This window comes from Hippichthys cyanospilos, chromosome 1 (genome assembly GCF_059441005.1).
Source record: "Hippichthys cyanospilos isolate Australia breed blue-spotted pipefish chromosome 1, RoL_Hcya_1.0, whole genome shotgun sequence".
NCBI classification, from domain to species: Eukaryota; Metazoa; Chordata; class Actinopteri; order Syngnathiformes; family Syngnathidae; genus Hippichthys; species Hippichthys cyanospilos.
The window spans coordinates 31,454,740-31,475,205 of NC_142369.1; the positions used below are offsets into that span (position 1 = coordinate 31,454,740).

At 39.5% G+C, this 20,466-nt stretch overlaps 1 protein-coding gene across 3 annotated transcripts in view; it reads left to right on the forward strand.

Annotated features, from left to right (window-relative positions):
- The window catches only part of sema4c (sema domain, immunoglobulin domain (Ig), transmembrane domain (TM) and short cytoplasmic domain, (semaphorin) 4C), an 82,328-nt gene that overhangs the window by 22,150 nt on the left and 39,712 nt on the right, over positions 1-20,466 (forward strand). For all 3 annotated transcript variants that reach the window (XR_015867134.1, XM_088426894.1, XM_088426915.1), the window contains exon 2: positions 9,261-9,371. The gene's annotated coding sequence lies outside the window, so the exon portion shown is untranslated. The remainder of the gene's footprint in view (positions 1-9,260; positions 9,372-20,466) is intronic.

The window sequence follows — 20,466 nt, forward strand, 5'->3', positions numbered from 1 at the left end:
GCGTGCATTGGAAAAAGCAGAAACCCTCCCACGAATATGAAATAAATTATTCTGTTTGTGTCAGACATCTTTGAATATCATCCCCATGGCAGTCTCACTTTTTTTCCTGGAGGCTGAAGGCAGTGAATTTGCACTTTATTTAGTCTGTACAAAAAGTGTGTCGTATTTTTTACAAGCCCATTGCTGTCACAATGGCAATCCCCCAATCAGCACTAGTTGTCAAAGCTCCAAGGCTATAAATCTACTCTTCTCTAACTTTAACCATAAGGGCAACACTGTCGGAAAAATAACATAAATATAACTTTAACCATAGCCATCATGTTTTCTAAACTCCTACCAGGTGTTTTGGTGCAAAAACCTTTGTAGACTTGCAACCGACTTGAGACATTCATCATGTTTAAGAGGAGATGACTGTTTGACCCGCAGTACAGAAGTCCAATATTTGATCCAGGTTTTTCTCCTTTAGCAGCGATATTAACTCAGTCGAGATAGACGTGGCAAGGAAGGACGATTCAAGGCCCTCTGTAGACCAAAAAGCTAGGAGGAGAGAAGGGACTGGGTGACTGCGCTCTGGCCTCAGTTAAGGGACCTGAGTTTGAATTCAGCTGGCTCCGGCCTTCCTCTCCGGGCACTCCAGCTTCCCCCCCCACTCCAAAAGCATGCATGGCAGGTGTATTGGACATAATAAGTTGTCCGTAGGTGTGATTGGGTGCATGGATGGTTGTTCATCTCTTGTGTGCCCTGCGATTGGCTGGCAACCAGTTCAGGGGGTCCCCTAATTGTTACCCGAAGCCAGCTGGGATAGGCACCGGCGAGCCATCGACCTGCTTGAGAATAAGCAGCTATAGAAAATGAATGAATTAATGAACCATGATTTAGTTTATACTGATGACATTGGGGTCAGGGCTCTTTTTCAACTTTATAGGTGGTTAGGGACCACTCAACTATGTGTCTATTAAAGTAATACCAGCAATTGTAAGAAAAAAACGACCGTACTTTGTCATTAGTGTCCTCAGTCATTCAAGATGTGTGGCATCTGTCGATAGACACGAAATTATGCATGGAATTATTCAATCCAGTCATCATTTTTTATACCGATGTTACAAGTTACATGAGTAACTCGTCACTGGAGTCACTTTGGTACATTTAAATGTTATAAAGTATATTATGGTAACACATTACCCCTGATGCTTGTGACGTCAGATGGGGTTGAGGCAGACTTTGCAGGTAGTTGGGGGTGATTTCCCTTGTCTGAGCTTGGGCACTAGTGCCATTATATTATATGATTGTAACCTTACTACAGTCCCTCGCAACACAATACATTTTTGGGACCGCTGTAGCAAGGAATCAACAATCAGCACAAGCACTCTGTAACATCAGTATAAAAAAATTTTGACTGGATTGAATAATTCTATGCATGATTTCGTATCCATCTACAGATGAGCTTGAGTTTTTGCAGGATCACAGCAGTTACCATGGAGGGGGAGGGTAACTTTGACTTTGCCCTCTGTGCCTCAACAGAGGGAACACAGGCAGCCCAATAGATGCCATGTGTCATGAGTAGAGCCATGAAATTCTATAAAATGTGCGATTTATCCAGTCACCGTGATGTTCATACAATACAAGCACATTAACACTATACAAGGTGTCAGAAAAATTCCTGTACATAAATAATTATTTGCGTGAATGGATTTATAAAACCAATTAACATTCTACCTTATTAGAAATCCTCCAGTCATGTCGGGTGAATAAATGCTCTTTCAGCTGTAGATGTGAGGTTTTGGTGGAAAGAAGGGGACTATGTTGAAGTTGCTGAAGTGGAAAGCTAATGAAAGTGATATGGCTGTCTGGTTATTTTAATTGATAAGAAATGGAAATACTCTGAATTTTAATGAGAGTGATTTAATCTGTAACATAACAGAATGTGAAGTTGGAATAATGGGTTATTTGGGAAATTATAAACATTCATCTCACCTTCCATTTTTGATGAATGGAATTGGAAAGCTGTATTGATTAAAGAGACACTGTGTAAGATTTAGACAGTTTTTCCATTAAAAAGGAATAAATGAAATGGTTATAAATTTAAAAAAAACTTGGAAAATAAATGTGTTCTTAATGGCCAAGAGTATTGTTTAAATATAATTGTAAGTCTAATTATCATTAAGTTATATTACATGAATGGTGGCACTTCTCCGGAGGATGCCATGCTTGTTATAGCTCCGGACAATGGTATATGCAGCACCTTCTGCTGGCCGGAATGAAAAACTGTCAAATCCTACACAATATCGCTTTAAGTTATTCATCATGGACAAAAGTAGGGTCAATGGAAACCCACATAATTAAGTAGCTGAGGACTGGATTCAAAATTGTACTCAAATCAGAATGAACAATTAGATCGCACACTGATGCAACTTCTGCGATGTGATGAATAAAAGCTTGAATGCAGCTGGTGAGACCGCAAAGGTATTCGTACAGTCACAATTGTGTGTGTGTGCGTGTGTGTGTGTGTGTGTGTGTGTGTGTGGGGGGGGGGGGGGGGGGGGGGGGTCCAAAATTAATTAAAAACACATTTTCAGATACATTATTCAAATAGAGAAAACCCAGTCCTAGTAACAACTCGTAATGATGGGACTTTTTCTTCCTTTATAGATTTACTAGACAACGTTTGGGTCCTTGTTATGAAAAAGTCAGGGTTCAATTTAGTGCTTTACCATCGCATAGTTCTACTTCTTACATAAACACATCAGGCCGCACAGACACGCATGCATGCATGCACACAGGGCCCTCTCTACCTATGCCTTCTCTGCTCTCATTTCATTGGGTTTCTCCAAACTCCTAAATATTTCAACTTAGCCACGTTGAATGCCTCTTTTATTTCTTTCTTTCTTTATTTTTAGTTGCAAATGTCTTAAACTTTCACCTGTTAAAACTGTTTACCACTGACAGGCTGTTCTCGTGATGGTCGCATACAAATAATTTATACTTTACAACAGAGGGAGGAGCAAAACAAACAATCTGAGTACATTTTGCTTTATCCTGTTTTTACCCACTGCTAAAAATCCAGTCCCTATGTCCTGGCTGTCTGTAATGCTAGAGGCTTTGATAACATCTGTGCTGCAGACTACACTTACAAAGTTTGGAGCTGGCAAAGTATGTGTTTTCTTGTGGTGATGGTAATGTAAGGGCATTCATCAAAATAGCAAACAGCTCACCACCAATTTTCAGCTGTAATTTTACATCTCTGAGTCAAATGCGTGTAGGGAAAGGCTTTCTTTAACTTCTTTCAAACTGATATTTGTTTATATAAAAATATGTATATGCATGTATGTATACTTTTTAGAAATGACAGAAAATTCAAAGCAAGTTTTGTCTTTATTTTAGCTAGCATTTAACATACAGAACTCCCTCTATTAAAATCTCTGCCTTGTATGAAATAAGATGAATTTAGATGAGATCAATGAAGTGCAAACAAATCTAAATAAAATTAAAATTGTATCACTTAGAACAAGGGTTCTCAAACTTTTTGGAGTCAGGGACCCCTTTTAGAAAGCGAGTTTTCCAAGGACCCCCACTGCAAATGTTTATGGAAGAAAAAACAAACAAAAATAATAATAATAATAATTTAAGACAAACATAAGTGCCCTTTTTATTCACCAACAGATTCAGTATGACAACAAGTATTTTTGTTGCTTTTCAGCTATATCGAAGTTTAGAAAGTAAAAATCGCAACTTGCACGTCTCCCTGTCACAAAATTTCCCCCAAACACTTTTTGACAAATTTCAAAATGATCACATTTTTATAAATATATTTTTAAACTAGTTGAATTGATTGCTTTATTACAGAGTCATGAATATTTTCACACTTTAATATAAAAATAAAAATGAACATAAATCTCTATATATTTTTTTTTATTATTATTATTTCATGGACCCCCTGCAGTCAGGCCATGAAGCCTAGAACCACTGACTTAGGATATCAACAAAACTGGTATTTGGATAAGGTGCTGCCAAATTCAGAGTACCAGCCATACAATGACAATAAACGCATTCTAATTTATTCAATGCAAGATTTGAGGAGTGTGCTTTTTACCTCCCCTCTTTAAAGGGAAAAAAAAAAATTGTGCAAGAAAGAGCACCCTGTCCACTGGCTCTGGTTTGAGACTTTTCCACTGTATATACGAATGGGTATGATGCGCAACGTGCAAAGCGGCCGCTTCCGTGATCGCTCTCCATCGTGCTCTTCATCACACGTGCTTCCAAGTGTGACCGAGTCCTCCTCGGTGAGCTGCTTTTTAGCAGCAGTTTGCTGCATGATGCAGTCTCGTTCCCCACGCAAAACTTGACATGTTACATACTTGGTCGGGTGCCTCTGATTTAGTTGCTGAAATAAGTTCGTTGTCAACAGACGTTGCAGCGGTAATTACTCCCAAACCACTGACGGTACAACTTCTATCTTTTAAAGATTCATTTCATCTCGCCGTAGCCATGCTGCGCTAGCCACAATATTAGAACTATATTCGGATAACCATGGGAAGACAAATTTGTCACCATTAGCTTTATATTGGTCGTGACACGGTACACGGACTGGTCGATCCATTTCTTGAGTATGGATTGATGACTCTCAAGAGGAATCTTGGTCGAGATTGACTTTGTCGGGCTGGGACGCTGATTATGACCTGAGCAAATGGCGACCACCTCAATTTCGCCTTGTAAATCACAACCTGCAGTAATGAGCTGCACTTAAAGGGGGTCAAAGTTTATGATTAAATCCCTCCAGAGGACAAAGATTGTAAAGGCTCATTGCAGACCAATTTTGGTGGGAGGTGGGAGTAAGCTGTGCCCTTGGCCAGATGTTGACCGAACAGGGAGTGCGACGGTGTGCCATCATGCAGGTTTTCGGAAATTGCTCGGCTCTAATACATACCGACGTGTCATTTTGTTGGACTTTTATTGCCACATGCCTCTACCAGCCCAATCACTTCTGGTAGTTGTCATTACTAGCATGTGCATGTGCAGTTACGTGCACAAACTCCAAACGCAGACACACACTTTGGCACATTCTCAAATCTTGCCCCCCTGCATCCGATTAGCATCCCAATGCACTGTCTTGTTGGGGAGATGAAAATGAGCACGGAGTTGGGCTCCTGTCGGGGCTCATTGGAGGAAGTGACGGGGACATAGTTGCTCCATTTTCACTCGGCTCATCAGGGGGCTGTCAGCTCTGACAATATCAAATTAGGCACAATGCAATTAAAGGTCCTAGCTGTCACAAGCGAGCCTGATAGGCAGGGCTTGTATAGTACATGCCAGCTCACATATTAACCGACTAAGGCTTTGTTCGAAACGTTCACTTCGCATGTACACACGTCCTCCCCCACCTGCAAGCACACGCGATTAGCCCTGAGAGTGCGGGTTTAAACTGTTAGTCATTGCTGATTCACGAGCCTCTGGCTGCTTGCCACATCGTCCCTCACGGCGCTGACTGTCAAACACACAGACAGGCAGAAAGAAGCTGGAGGTGTGTGCATGTGTGTCTATGACAGGGTGTTTGGTGTTTCTTAAAATCCTGCTTTTTAACGAGACTGCCTTTTACACCACTTTGCTACGCGCTCGTTTTTGGCCTCCCTTGCGTGTAGCTTCTTGGAGCCGAGCTCGGTGTGTGCATCAGTTGAGCCGTGTGTGTGAACGCATGCATATTTAAATGTGAATGTGTACCAAGTGTTTATGCAGAGCCTTGCAATATTTTGGCTGCTGGGTTCTCCTGGATGTAGCCAGTGGAAAGCTGAGGTCTGGATGACTTACTTCAATCCATTTCGTTTTCTTAACCGCTTGCTGGTGCCTTGGCAGCAGGCGGGGTACACCCTAAACAGGTTGCCAGTCAATCACAGGACACACTAAGTCAAATAACAAGCTGCGCATCCAAACACACCCAAGGGCAATTTGAGGTGCAATATACCTACCTTGCATGTTTTGGGGAGTGCGGGAGGAAACCAGAGTACCCCGAGAAAACTCAAATGGGCACGGGGAGAACATGCAAACTTCGCACAGGTAGGCCGGAGCCCGAATCCGACTCACAACCGGCGGACGTGCTAACCAATCTTTCATTGTGCCTGGATGACTTACTATACTAAAATCCACCAGTGCTGGCCAGTGTGCTGCCATGTAGTCAGATAATCACTTGTTTTCACACCAATATGATCATATCAGAAATGTAAGCACTATTCACATTGTACATTATAAAGAGAACAGCACAGTGTCCTTCTGGTTAATATCTGCCACATATCGGAGGCCCCTGTTGCTTTTTGGATTTATTTCCGTTGGTCATTTAGCTGTTAGCAGTGTTCGTGTTTACCAAGGTTGTTACTTTCTAACTAGCAGGCTGACCCAACGTTTGAGTCCACCCATCCTCACACGCAGGGGCGTTAAGATGACACCCACTGTCATTCCAAAGACATTGATTTGGCCACCCGCGCACCTAGGGAAAAAAAACTTTTTTCTGCAATTGTCACATCCATGCATAATTCTTAGAATATTTCTGGCCCGTGTGACAGTGAAGCCATTATGACTATTAACGAATAAGACAAAAGTCTTTTTGTAATTGCAAAGTTCCCAGTTAGTTTAGCAAATTGATTTATGACGAGGTATTTTGCACAAACTGCATTTTTTTACATCAGTCAGACCTCTGACACATCAGTTGTGTTTTTTATTTTATTGTATTTTTGTAAGTTAATACTGCGCAGTGTTATGAACCTAGTTTTCCAAAGGCTGGTTTACTGACTTCAGGTACTCAAGTACGATGGTGTCTGAGGTTTTGGTTCTTCCTTTGTTCGGCGCTTCTGTGTAATCCAAGCCAGCCCATACGTTACTGACAGTATCTGCACGGCCCTTGGCGCTCTCATTGTGTCTAGTGAGCCATTGATGTTGACATGATGTTGATCCTGGTCTGTGCTCATGAGCACACATGCAAAACCTGATCTGCAGTGTGAACATTGGGATCCGCCGTATGCGAGCCTTGAGGGCCGGGGCTTGTGTGTAGCTTGTGTGTGTGAGTGCGTGGGTGTACGTGTGCATACGTGTTAAACCTTTGTCAACCCACATCTATCCCTTTTCTATACTGCTTGGAGTGCTTTGGGTTGCAAGAAGCTTGAGCCTATCACAGTTGACATTGTGTAAAAAGCAGACTATACTATGGACTGATCAACAGCCAATCACATATCCAGTATATAGAGAGGCAATCTTTTGCAGCATTACTGACTGAGTGGGAATTAAACCAACACAAATTCAGGAAGGTGAACCACTAAACTATTCTCAATGCTTTTGCCAACTTTCAAGTGCAAATTTCTGTTCATGTCTAGCACTTTTGAAAGCTGAATTCTCAATATCTGTCAGACCTGGCCAGTATATTGATCTCAGACACTTTGTGGAGTTGAGCAAGTGTGTGATCTGCCTATCAATGTGCTCTTTAACACGCCTCAAGGGTCGAAATTGGCAGTTTAGCACCACAGTTTGCAAAGTAAATTTTGTACATTTTGTACACCTCATGCAAACACATATAATCGCAAAACTGAGAATAAAGTGCCTGTCACGATTTTTGAACGGCAGTTAATTTTTGTTCATGTGCCCAGTTTTTTTGTCATGTGGAAGAAAACGCAGCTAAACACACCTTAAACCTTAAACTTTAGGGGCGGCATTGCTCAGTGGTCGAGTGGTCGTTTCCCAGCCGAGAGGCTGTGGGTTCGATCCATCGACCATCATGAATGACCATGTCAAAGTGTCCTTGAGCAAGACACTGAACCCCTAATTGCTCCTGATGCTGCGTCATCAGTAGGTAAATGACTAGTTAGTGTAAAGCGCGTTGAGTACCCAAAGTAGAAAAGCCATATATAAGTGAAAGTCCGTTTACCATATTGAAGGGGATGACGATTTTGGCAACCCAAGACAGAAACCCTCCTCTCCTGCAGCACCGAGGAGGGGGGGTAATAAAGAGCTCATTGCGGTTAGGTTATTTGACTGTGCTGTTCACAAACATCTGTCTGGAACAGCGTTACGGAGAGCATCCAACTTTGAACAGCAAAACGAGACTAATTAATCGATGTTTGGTCTCTGGAAAAGAAAACTAGACTCATTGATCTGAACCGGAACAGGAAATTAATTTCTGCAGGCTACGTCGCACATCTACGAGGAGCAGTGGCCCATGAGCTAAAGTTATTTGTTTCTTTCACTACAGAGTCTTGATTAGGATATATAAGATTCTGACATTATGAGCTTAAGCAAAAATATCACAATATCACAGTTATTTTTAAACTAAATATAGCATTTTTTTACAATAACCAATTTACAATGTAAAATTAAAATAAATAAGTAAATCAAATCAAAACAAACGTTCAGTGAGCAATCACCAATAAATGTATGAATGCAATGTATGAATCCGTTATGCTTGAACACATATGATACAATTTAAACTGAAATATGGGCACAGAGTATAAGATAAGTATAAATCTATCGCACGATATTCTAAAAAAAATATTGATCTGAAAAGTTCCCAACAGATGGGTAGTTTATCTAAGATCAATAAATCTACTACTATGTGTATCAATTATTAATAATAATAAAAAAATAATAAAAATACAATGGGATTCTTTCATATTATGTTGACGTCTCTCTTTCTCCCCCTCTCTCTCTCTCTCTCTCTCTCTCTCTCTCTCTCTCTCTCTCTCTCTCTCTCTCTCTCTCTCTCTCTCTCATTTTAAGTAATTATGACTTTTTAAAATCGTGACATATTTCCAATCCGGTTATCTGTCGATACCGATTCCTGCGTTTTGAAAGTCACTAGTTTTTTTTTGTTTTGTTTTGTTTTGTTTTTTTTTTTTACTTATCGGTACTTACTTTTAATTTTCAAGTATTAACTTGTTTTTAACTCAAATTATATTAATTACAAGGAACAAATATGAAATAAAAATCCAGAAAATAACAAACATATCTTTGTTATATACAACTTATTTTCCGCAAAAAAATGAAGCTCCTCCAAGTAAACACAACATTGGTCTCCCCGGGGAGACAAGATGTAGATGAAATGACTGAAAATATTTACTAATATATAAAGAAGATAAATAAAAATGTTTCCTTGCAAATATCCTATTTTTTGTGCAAATAGCCTCTTATTGATAATGACATTATTTATAATATTTAATTTCAAAATTTATTATTTGTTATTAACTTAAATTTACTCACTAACCTTATGTTTGTGCCCTTTCTTTTAGTGACATGTGACCTCCATCGGAATAAAGTCTCACTGCTGGGCATATTGAAAGAAGGTTTGCAGATGCGCTGAGGAAAAGAAGAAAAACGAAGAAGTGCAAACAGAACAAAGGGTAAAGAATAAAAAACACATCACCTCTGTGGTGTTCAGTAATCCTAGTGAAAAATGCAGAAAGGAAAAGGCTGTGTGTGTGCGTGTGTGTAGGTGTTTGCGCATGTGTGTGTGTGTGTGTGTGTGTGTGTGTGTGTGTGTGTGTGCATTTGGGTTTCAAAATGGTCCAAAAATGAAGAGAAATGAGAAAGTAAAGATGCAGATTGAAAGGAAATCTATGGTGCAGAAGGGGGGTGGTACTTGTCAAAACAGGACGTGGAAATTACAGGCAATTTCAGGTACGCCCGAAAAGAAATCATTTTGCTGCGAGACAAAGGGAAAGTAAAGCGAGGGGCATGAGCTGGGAGATAAGAAAGACGCAAACAAAAAGACAAGGAGAGAGACAGAGAGGAGAAAAATGAGGTGAGGTAAGATATTGGATGTCAGATCTGAAAGCATTTCATTTAGGAAAATACTGAAGGCTGTGTCTGTGTGTGCGTGTGTGAGCATGTGTGCATTTGGCTATGTGTATGTATGAAATTGATAGTGCACTAGTTTAAATGGAATGCAAAGAAACACAAAGGTGAAGGTGAAGGAGAAAGAAAATACAAATACATAAAAGCAGGATATGCCACCACCATGAGTAAATGTGCTTTTTTGGGGGGGTAAATTTCCACTTTTTTGCACCTAGATTGATTTAGCAAGATACACCTGGTTCCTTGTGAGACAAGGACCACCAATGCTAACAGTCATGAATAAGCTACAAAGAAGCAGTACTCAAACATTTCAGACTGATATATTGACCTCCAAAAATACTGCATCCAAAATGCCCCATAATGTGCCCCACTAATGTATGTTTATGCAGACCTCAACTGTCACATGTTGGAAGTAAAACGGCACTCCAATTATGACAATTCTTAACAAAGCAGTTCTTTATCTATCCTGAGTCACATTCACATGGGGCTGGCATCGGATGCAGTCCTCATAAAATTTCAAGCATTAGCATTGCATTGTGTAAGATTTTAACATCCATATGTGTGGATCAATAAAAAAGACATTCATCAAAATGTGACTTGTGAAGTTTCGGCACGACGCCAGCAATAGATTATTTTATCAATGCAGTTTTGTCAGCTAAAACTTGGGTTGGACCTCATTTTCTATACCGCTTGTTGGTGAGCTCAAGCCGATCTTTGATAAAGCCTGAAATGTTTGCCTGGGAGATCTTGCGGTTTATCTTATAAAATTTGGTGATGCTTCTCATGCACAAACCACAGCGTGTCAATTTCTGCTCCCGCAATGTCAAGGACTATGTGCACTTTGCTCACTATGATTTTAATTTAATTTAGGGGAATCACCTCAATTGGCCGGGGTCTGGGGGTGTTCGGTCCCACAACGGCGCAGGGCATCCTATTCCATCTGCGCGAGTCAAGCAAAATACCAGACGAAAGAAAACTCCACCCATGTTAATTTGACTGCATCTTGACATGTGGTGGGCACAAAAATAGGGTTCCAAAATCTTAGATATAAAACATATTTTTTTTATGTGATGATCAGCAATATTTTAAGTGTCGTTTTACACTAAAATCCATGTAGTATACATCCCTAATAGCAGGGGTGTCAAACAATTTTTTGTTGTGGGCCCTTTTGCAGGTTCATCTTCCCTCATCGGGCCAATATGGTGAGGAAACCACATCAAACTTAAATCGTCTCATAGGATTATTATTGTACACAACAAATGGATGGCTTATTAGTTGTGAAATCAAGAGTGCATTTGTGTTTGAGTAAAAGAGTTTGTTGAATGATTGTTGAAGTTACTATAACGAAACAAACCAAAAAACATTGCAAGTTATCAACTTTATTATTTAAATATACATGACTAGTTAAAAGTTTGTAAATGGGTTTAACAAGGGCCATGGAAATTGACAAGATTTGCTTTTGCGGGTCACATAAAATGATGCGGCGGAGCTGATTTGGCCCCCGGGCCTTGACTTTGACACCTGTGCTTTATAGCTATTGCAAAAACGCATTGGTGTTTGCTTATTCACTTATATATTGAGTGTATTGGGGAACCAGTGGCAGTTTTACCCATAAAGTAGGCAAAACCCATAGAAGAGAGTCTGTTTTTTATTTACGAGCCACAATTCCCTTTCAGTGCTGACGCCAAACCTATGTCCTTGTCATAGCAGCATACTGGATGTGAGGAGATATTGCTATGTGTACGTGTGATGCTTGTGATGAATGTTTCTCTTATTTACAATCCGTTGTCAGCTTGATGGGGCAGGCAGGATATATGGCAGACTTTTGTAAAGTGACTCTCAAAAAAGGTAAAAAGAAAAAAAAAAAAAGTCATTTTTACCCAGCTACGCAATGCTAAGGCTCAGGAGTAAAATGAGGATGTGCTTAATTGCATCCATAAAGACACACATAAAGACCGAGCGATACACGTGCATTACACATAGGAGAGATGTGAGGAGAAATACAGCTTCAGGTAATCAATTGAGCAATCCATATTTTTACTAAAAGTCAACGTGTTCGCCTCTTATTCTGAATCCCAATGCGCTTATCCCACGTCCACTCTAATAATTGCGTATCGGCCTTTCTGTCTTTCACAGTTTGCGAGGATATTGGTTGTCCAGGTTTTCTCTGACAGGATGCCATCATAGAGCTTGAGTGAGGAAAACAGGCTTGGATGGGGAGAGAAAAGGGGAAAGGAGGGGGTTGTGACAGGGAGATGAGATAAGGGAGGAAACGGAGGGTGAAGGGAATGCTGGAAAGATGGTGGAGGTTATATACATCACAACAGTCTGACACTTGTCAGGTAGAAGCAGATTAAATGTTTCACTTAACAGCATACCCTTTCACACATCTTGTTACAACCCAATACTGACACAACCTTGTAGACACATGCAATATAACACTCTTTGCTTTCGATTATTGTCCTTTTTTTCACAGCACTTGTCCTCATTTGGGTCGGCGGTGAACGATAGCCTGTCCCAGGTGACTTTGAGCTACGGGCTTGGTGCTTCCATAAAGTCTGTTTTCCTCTAATTATTGTAATTCGAATTACGTAATAGTGTACCAGAACTAACTCATTCATTTATTCATTAATATAGCTGGTATAATTAAACTATTTAGTAGGGATGGAAATTGATTTATAATTTGATGTATATTTAAATTTAGTTTGAATCAATCATCAGTATAGGTTACCCATCCGGTTCATTATTGATTCTCAATTCCTTTTGGGTAAAGTAATGTGATAATAAAACCAATAAAATAGTCATAATGTCACGATCATGTTATTCATATATCATTATGATAATGCAAAGATGTTTCTGCCTTTGATATTTCGCCTGATTGGCAATTTTCTCCGATACAATTATTTAGAAAAAATATCTTGTAAAACGACGCAATCTACTACAATATTCAATAGACAAAGCATAAGTACGGTAGTAGGAATACCAATAAATACAAATATCCAGTTGAAAAAATTACATTCAAAATACCCATGCTTTTATAGCAGTGCTCTAACCGAATATTTGAGAGTAATAAAGTGGTGTTGCTGCAGGTACATCACCATTCATTTTTCATATAACGCTAGCATAGTCATAGTAAGTCTTCACACAAAATAAGCGTATGTGTGGCGTTGGTCTTGCCCAAGGCTCAAACTCTCAGTACTACTGTTGAGTCAATTGTACGCTGACCCACTGGCCACTGCTTTGTCGAAACCTTCTCAAGTAGCTAAAAGTAACATACTTGTACACAGCACAAGACGGCCTCCATTACACGTGCACACTGCACACATTATTGTTTTATTGCAACTACACTTCACATGACAAAAACAAAGCCTTTTTTCTGGGTTCAGTTTAATTTCTGGGTTCACTTTATCGGCCTCTTCATTCAAATGCAACGCCTAAAGGGAAGGGTATCGCTTGGTGAACAACTATGACAGTACGTCAGGAAAAGATAGCACCACTGAGCACTTCCACTTTTTGGGGGGATTGTGGCAGATCCAATCTTTTCTCCGACAGCACTGTTATTTTTTTCTTTGAAGTTGCGTGTCCCTCACTTTGTGGCAAAACGAGCCTGACAGAAAAATAAGTTGTAATCAAGCAGCCAAAACGTGCGAAATTCTTTTGGTAATGCTCCACTATCTTGGTACAATTCAACAGGGGTAAAAAAAAAAGTCAATACTGTACATACCTGGCATCCCAATTTCTTCACCATTCTACATGCCCGATCTCGCTCGGCTCTGTTCCTCGTATTCAACGGTTCTTTACAACTCAATTTCCATTGTTCACAATAAAGACCCATTCAAAAGTTTCGTTTGTGAACCTCACATCACTACAAACAATGTACACGAGCACATTCTTCCTAATAACAGGATATTCCTTGTAAAATGCAATGCCTTTGTCTTTGTTAACTTCCGACTACATATTCTTATGATAGCATGAAATGTATCTTGGGATATTTGGTTAGCCAGACCTTCAAGAGTCACTAACACATGCATCTTTCGTTTAAGCAGTCTCCCACGAACGACATCCGGTTAATCTGCATTTTCTTGGTTTATTCGTTCAGTGGACCGGTACCTTTACAAGAATTACAAAAACATAAGAAAGGATAAGATTGCTAATTGAAAATTGACTCAAAGACCTAGCTATTGTAATAGCATATCACTATGGTGTTAACCTATATAGTGCTTTATCTACACACAATAATTACCAATAGTTTTAAGAAAAATGACTCAATCCTCTAAGGAAATAATGTAACAAAGTAGCAGCTCTTGACACATGACTTACCCTCTGCAATTTACTTTGCAACGTGAGGAACAAAGGAAGTCGCTACTAGCCTTTGTATTCTCTTTTTGTTTGAAATACAGCCAAACTTTAGTGTGCTTGTGCCATGCCAAAGAAGTTGATGTACCTAAATATACATAGCATACTTGCATGTGACGTCACTCATTTGCGACCTCACAGGAATCACAAAGCAGGCAATTTACTTTGCAAAGTGAGGAATGAAGGAAGTCGCTACTTGCCTTTGTATTCTCTTTTCGTTTGAAATACAGCCAAACTTTAGCGTGCTTGTGCCACACCGAAGAAGTTGATGTACCTAAATATACAAAGCATACTTGCATGTGACGTCACTCATTTGCGACATCACAGGAATCACAAAGCAAAACTGTCAGGAAAATAATCGTTAGAACTCTACAATAATTACTGGAAACTGATTCTCAAACGCCATTTTTTGTTTTTCGATTTGCTGAGCTGCTCAGGTTCCCCATGTATTTGGAATGGGTACCATGTCAGACACTCAATAGTTGGAAAGGTACCCCATGTCAATTTGCTTTAATGCCCACTATATAAATGACTTTTGAAAGTGGGTGATTAACGGCATAACCTGAGAGGTAAGGTACATTTTCTACCAGTCAATCACACATAACTCACAGAAGCGCACGGTCTCAAATTAGCCAAATGAGTTGCAAAACCTTAAGAAAGCGCCCATAGTCACTGAAATATACCCACAAAAAAAATGGCCTGGTCAGCAATAGATCATGGTGCCCTGAAACACACACCGCACAGGTTTTCGTCAATGAAGTTTGATGATGTAGGCAAGTGTAAACTAGCTGTTTGGCACCCCTCCATCCTCTATTTCCCCTGTAGCAAAAGTCCTTGTCCCTCTATTGATCCCAGCTTATCTTCCCGTAAACCTGCAACACTTTTCCCTCATATTTGCCCCTCCATTCCAGACACTCCTCTCCTATTGCTATTGATCGTATTGTGTGTTCAAGATAGCAGGTAGTGGTTAATGTAAAGCTGAGTCTGGAGGAGACCCGCTTGTGCTTTGCCTCTCGCCCTTCCCCCTTAATGGACCCAATCAAGCTCTAATAGACTCTCGGTTTAAACATCAACGCACGCCACTGACTTTCACCCCTCACCTTGATTTCATGCCTCTACCTTTCCTTCTAAACATATCGCTGCAATGGCCGTTATGGCCATTTATAACTGTTGATTTCAAACCAGTTGCCCTTATTTATAAAAGAAAAGATCTGCTGAATATGCATGCCTTTTTCTCCAAATTGACCTCCTTTGCATTGTTTGCATCTTTTCTGCCCAATGTAACCAAACTGCTGACTTTTCACAACTTTCATTGTCTCTTTTGAGTGCCTTGCTTTAGGGCAACTTCAGAATTTGTTGAGTCAGCAGAGCGTATATAGTTAAACCTGAGTTTTTCCATTTTTATAATTAAGACTATGAAAAAATTAGGATCAGTCCTTGCTCCACTATATATGTCCTTATATATTTCTAATTACGATCTTGGAAGCTGCATGCTTGTAATCATTTTATTTTTTTTAATGATGTTATCCACAGAAACTTCACTGGCTTTGGGTCCTAGTGATACCATTGTGATGGTTTTTTTTTTTTTTATAGTATTCTTACACAGTTGCTCAAAATGATGATAACAAATTGTGTTTAGTTGAAGTAACTAACTTGTTGACTAAAGGTAAAAGTAACCAAGTGTTTTTGTTTATTTTTAAACATAAATCTTTTTAATGTACAGACTGATTACTGAAAAAAAATAGGGTTTATCCCAAAACCATAAAAGTTTGTTTTTTTTGGTGTTTTTTTTTGTAATGCTGCTTGTTAATCCTCATTAATGATGCAGCCCTGACACAGAATAAACCCTTGGGGAAAAGCATTTAAATTCATCTGAATTTAAATGCAAATATGTGGGCATCTGGAGAAATGGAGTTGAATGTGCCGGTATTGGACCCGCAACAGGAATGCAGCAGTCAGCATGGATGCAGATTATATTAACATCATGTCGTCCTAGTTGTCATGTGTATTTGTACAACATATGGAAAATGAACTATCGTACCGTAATTGTTACTCCACACCACTTCTCGGCACCATTGATAAAACAAGAAAGCTTAGAAAGAATCAGGCCTACATGATAGAATTCATTTAGACATGTACTATAATACAAGATTAATAAATGTAGGTATCTCGCTGTGCTTATGCGAAATTCTAAATTGTACCCCTCTGAAAACATTTAGAACAGAAAATATTGAACACTATATTGCTTTTTTTCTGATAAAAGTGGCATGTCAGATGGGATAAGCACCATTTCATACTCTGCATTGGACAACTGGTGCAGATAATGGATGAATTTCAAATCTTTGAATGGAAGATAGCGCCAGGCCACAAAGTTGCCTTCTAACGCCTTAAACACAATACTGTAGTTTTTTTTTAATAGCCTCTATTTGTCATCATTCTGTTGTTGACTTGAATTTCCGTTCCCTCTGTCGAAGTCCAGCTAGGTATAACCTTTCTGCCCGACGGCACCTTACTGGGCTCCAGGGCTTCCGACTCAGCATGATCTCCTGAACTCTTGTGAAAGTAAATGCTCGAAAAAAGAAGCTAAGGAGATGTTGAAGACAGGGAGGACTGCAATGAGAGCTACTGAACAATTTCCCCCTGAGGAGAACAGTGGGTGGTTTTGCTAATCCAGAATGCATATGGACTGAGGGCCAGAGAGAAGGACATGCTCTGGATGTGTTCTCTATTCATACCCCACAGTCGTTCAATATTGAGATAGTACTTTGGCTGCCCACAGGCATCAATACGGCAGTTTATATAATTCAGAGCTGATTACAGCATGAAAACATACAGTAGAAAATACTATTCGGTGAGTGCTGAAATACAATGCAGAGAGAATTTGCTTGTTTTTATTATCCGAACCTGGCCTGGAGGGAGTAATTTCATTATTGTGTTGGTGCATGAGGAGCAGGTTGTGACATTCACTAAAAGAACCAACATAATGGGACAAACCTAACCACAAGAAAATGGAAGAATCACAGAAAGTAAACGCTTTTCACAGTGTGAAGTTTCTCTTGACTTTTAGACTATTGTGAGCTTGTCAATACATGAAGAAAAATGGAGGTGAGAGAGCATAATTCTGCATTAATTAGGTTTCAAGGGGTACATACACATGCACGTGCGCACACACACACACACTCACAAACCACACAACAAAGATTTGACAGAAAATCTACTTTTGTCATTTATCGGCGGACTAAAAGCCACAGGTTGTAACAATGGATTTATACTCAGAAAGATGGTCCATGGAAGATTTTGTAGATCTTGTTTTTTTTTTTAATTTAAAACTTGTTTGCCTGGTTACAGCAATCCAGACAGAACATGTCTGAATGTTTCGAAGTAAGAGAAGCACCAACACAACTTCAACTCAGAATGCGCATCAGCATAACACCGACACCTTTGGATTGGTAGAATACTGCACCAACACAACAGTAACACACCAGATTGAAAGCCTATTTTATTGGGTGACATCATCTTCCTATTCACCCTCTGCACTAAATCCAGTCACGATTCATGCTGATGTTCAGTGGCTCCAAATATTCCTTGTGCCCCCAGAAAACATCTGATATGTAATTTCAATTATTTCTTTCCCTCCAGAATTCAGTGGAGACTGTCCCATCATATCTTGACCATAATCTTGACCATGTTTAGATGGGCCACCGTGCATTTGAAAATTTTAACTAAAAGTGAATATCCTGTTAAATACACTTAAGTCAAGTAAAACATTCTAAGCTGCTCAGCTCTGCCTTATAAACCTTATTATAAATCGTATAAATCCTAATTAAAATAAATATTAAACAGTCACAATAAGCGTTCAAGGAATTTAATAGAAAAAATACTAAGATGCCATTATCTCTTCTCAGCGCCAAATTGACTTTGAAGTATGTGTTTTAAAATGAATGCATGTGAAACCATACGAATTAAATATTGGAAGTGGGGTTTTTCATCTTTTTGATTCTTTTGCTGAAAATAATATGTTGTTCAAGTGCATGTGAATAGATATGCCCTGCAATTCAAATTCTCAAATGTCTGCTAGCCCACCTAAATATTTGTGCGTACATGCGTGTGTGTCCATACATGTGATGAGAGATGCGTTTGGCCAGCACATGACAGTATTAACCGTACCAATGCATCCTATAAGGTTGATTTATTACCTGTTACTGCTTAAGGACCAGACCCATGCAAACACGTGTGCATCGGGGTAAAGGGAAAAGCACTCCTCTAGCCCAGCATCCCTGGGGCATAACACTCAGCGCTGGCAGGTTGAGTGCGCGGGGGTGATACCTCCTCCCGCTGCACTCACGTGCACATCAACAACGTGGCCGGATTGTCAAACACAAGGTCGAGCAGGGAATAGGGACGACGTCGGACACATACTTTGTCAGCCTTTTTTTGTAGTTCATAATCATATTCTTCTTAATTTTTTCGGTCTTCATTTTATGACTGAAATCAAAGATGTTTCGTATCTGTCCATGACAACCTTTTTTTTTTTAAATTCCACTAATGACCGCGCTATCAATACGCAAAACGGCAGCTAATTTGATCATATCTACTGATGTTGACTTGATCTATGTGCAATTATAGCACTGTGAAGATGACTCACGCCGGGGCCTTAATGTTTTAGTTTCGCTTCAGTGGTCTCTATGAAAAGTTGAAAAGGCACAACCCAATTGTTAGACAGTTATGGAGGTACTAACATATCCGTAATATAGAACGTTCTACAAATCACATGCTGAGGCGGCATTTTGCTTTTTACAAGTTGTGCATTAACAAGGGAGGCAGTTTGATGGTGCACTTACTTTTAAAGCAATATTGTTCAATCTCTGCACAAAGCGAGGCTTCTATAAGATCCTGATCAGCACTTTCCAGCAGAGGGACCTGGGAGATACTCTGAGTGAGATTAGTTGCCGCAGTGATTGGAGAAAATGGACCTCCAGCAGAATAGATGAGATCCATTGATTAAAGCTGTCCATGAACACTAAAATGTCTTCACTCAAACTGAAAGTAGGAGAAAAGAATGCCTTTCATTGATTGAAGTTTGTTAAACTTGCATTAATTGATTTTCTGGGCCATTTGAAGTGGGGCAACACCAAGCACATAACAGTGACATACTATCACCTGATAAAGTTAGTAAACAACTGTCTTGTTACCCATCCAACTGACACAGATAGGTATTAGCATACTCTTGGATTTGAGTTCTTGTCACTGAGGAATCCAAGTCAATTATCCACTCCCTTTTACTCTCGGGTTCTCGAAAACTCCACAGGGAAATATGTGACCCTTTATGTTCACAAGCTAATTGCTGACAAAGTTCGTCCGAGCTGGGCAGAGAGCGGACAGTGCACTAATCAGAGTACAGTCATACCCAGTTCTGAGGTTTTTGCTGGAAACAGTTGCTACAGTGATCACTTTTGCGCAAACAGCCTAAAATAGTTTCACACTTTGGCGTGACTTTTGCTTGTCAGCTCGGAAAAAAACAAACCCAAACACCAAACACTAGCAACAATTTTGGATTAGGTCTGCAGCATCGGATCAAGCTCTGGAATGACTCATAGCTAGTAATAAATTCAACTTAACTTTATTTATTGTAAAGCACTTAAAGAAACAAATTGTAACAAAGTGCTGTATATGATTGAGATCAAATGCAAAACCTAAGAACTAAACATAGAGCAGATATAAGCGAGTAAAAAAAATAATCATTATTTTAAAAACAAAGGTACGGCTGAAAAAGGTCATAGGCACCGCATTCAGTGGGTGGACGGCATTCTCGCTGCCTCTGAATTGTATAATCCACAAAAGTAAACTCATAGCAAATCTTACATTTACTGACGCAGCTCACTTAAGCTCTATGGTTAAATCAAGTCTATTTTCGAGCTGCGGCATGATTTAGTTTCTGATTTCCGTGACGTATGCTGAGTGAATGGAACACGTTCACTCTCTGCATCATCATTTAACACAACATGCACTAGAATTTGGCCTTATGTATAAACAAACAAAATTTAAGAATGACTTGTAGCCCAATCTAGTATTTAACTCATTTAGAAGTGTGTGAAAAGACTTTAGACCACATTGTACAGCTGCTGTTTTGCGCTATCATGACAATGCATTGTACAAGACCTTGTATTGCGCTTTATAATATTAGGCTTTAATAATTGGTGAAAAGCTTTCATGGTCACATTCACTTTCATAAATAAACTCAGGTTTGCAGTGACGTCTGAAGATTTTTATTTTGGAATGTGATAG